Here is a 1,798-nt window from a genome sequence, read left to right as displayed (position 1 = left end):
CTACGGAAAGGGGTAGTCGTGGTAGGAGGGGCAGCTCCACGTGGCCCGGTGCGGTGCAAGTAGTAAACCTTGCCGACCCCCCGCCACCCCCTCCCTATCCCTCGCCACTTCCCCATTCAGAGCTTCGCTTATTCCCGCTCGATTAGAGGCCAAAAGGACGCTCTCGACATCCTGCAGTGGGTCGCCCCCGCAATGCCCCCCGCCCCCTTTGCCACGCTGCCGGCCGGACAACCTCTTTCTACCCACGGTAAAATGCTTACGAACCAAATGCATTGCAACGTTACGAGCAATTTTTGTTCTCTGTACCGCAAAGAAATTAGTTGTATTCCAAAGCGACTGTTTGTAATGCTAGAAAGGACCGTACGAACAATCGGTGTGCATTGAGAACTTTTTTTGTTAGCTTACAAACACTTATTAGATCGTAAGGCACCGCTTCAAAAGCCTTCGTAAGCTACAAAGGTTTTGGTTTGCATTACGAACCTATTGTTCGTAAGCACTTTCCAGTGCCCCAACTCCCTAAACCTCGACCCCAGAATATAAAAAAAAGAGAAAAAAGTTCGACGGCAGCAGTGCTACAGGACCTGCAGCCGCCTTTCCATGGCCGATACAAATTCCCCCCCTCCAGCCGTTCGCTTTTTGAGCTTTTTTCCAGACGTTGCCATTTGTTTTTGACGTTACACTTTACCGCTTTTCATTATTTATGTCATTAATAGCAGCACTCGGCCGCAGTCGCTAATCCGGCTGCATCGGTCCGGTCCGGCCGGATTATATGCAGTGCAGTGCGGCGCGGCCATACGAGGCCGGACCGGAGCGCTAATTCAGTTTGGAAAAACGTTTCCAAACTAATACAATGCAACGATTGGATTTGCGGCGCCATGTTGCGCCCGGCCCGGCGCGCCCTACCGTCCCGCAGGGCGCGTCCCGCGGGCCGTGTCCTTGCTGATCCTGCGGCAGGTCCAATACGGGGCCCAACAGGACCCGCGGGGCCGGCAGACGGATAATGCCCGCTGCTTCTAGTGGGCGGGGCGGAGCGGGCGGGATGGGGCGGGGCCGCTGCTGCAGCGGCGAGCCCGTAAGCTATTTGCATCCCAATGCTCTTGTCAGGTCGGCTCGGGCCTGGGCTCGGCGCTCGGCTCGGGCAGGCCACGCTGGGTATCATGATTTAGAGGTGTTGGCTGCACACACAGTGCGGGGGAGGTAGGTGGGGATGGGGGTGCCGCCGCTGGTGCTCGAGCCAAGGCTCACCGAGCGTGCAGCGCAGCGTCCAGCACCGTGCCGTGGGAACAGTGGAAAAAAAAGCTCATCGTGTCCCACTGCCGCCCTGGCCGCCTGGGAGGTAGGCACGCCCGCCGGGCGCCGTTGCATCGCGGGTCTGCCTATCCCCGCGGCGCTTCCCACAAAAGAAAAGGGCAGCTCTGTCAAGTAGGCACCACCCAATGGCGGTAGGAATTGTACTACTTGCCAGGAATTAGTACTCAATTAGTACTCTCACCCTGTCAAATATTAGAATTTGTACTAACAAACTGTGGGCGCAATCCGAAAACGATATGGGGCGGTGCGTGCATGACGTTTGCACCGCCCAACTGTCCGATCCCAACGAGAGACAATGCATTCTGTGCGGAAGAATTAGTACTTTTCGAATATCAACCTGGCAGAATTTGTACTACCTTTTAACACCGTAAAAATTGAAGTCAAAGTTGGACGGCGCCTGCAAACTGCAGGGTAGGCAACCCGCATTACTCGCACCACCCAATGCACCTAGAAAATTGTACTGAACGCCAAAATTTAGTACTCAATT

The 1,798-nt window shown here is 55.3% G+C and overlaps 1 protein-coding gene across 2 annotated transcripts in view; it reads right to left on the bottom strand.

The window, feature by feature from the left end:
- Positions 1-1,798, bottom strand: part of LOC113202613 (neural cell adhesion molecule 2-like) — a 299,769-nt gene that overhangs the window by 103,434 nt on the left and 194,537 nt on the right. The window lies entirely within an intron of this gene.

Source organism: Frankliniella occidentalis, unplaced genomic scaffold (genome assembly GCF_000697945.3).
Source record: "Frankliniella occidentalis isolate FOCC.00 unplaced genomic scaffold, Focc_3.1 Scaffold39, whole genome shotgun sequence".
NCBI lineage: Eukaryota > Metazoa > Arthropoda > Insecta > Thysanoptera > Thripidae > Frankliniella > Frankliniella occidentalis.
This window is presented reverse-complemented; position numbering and strand designations above follow the sequence as displayed.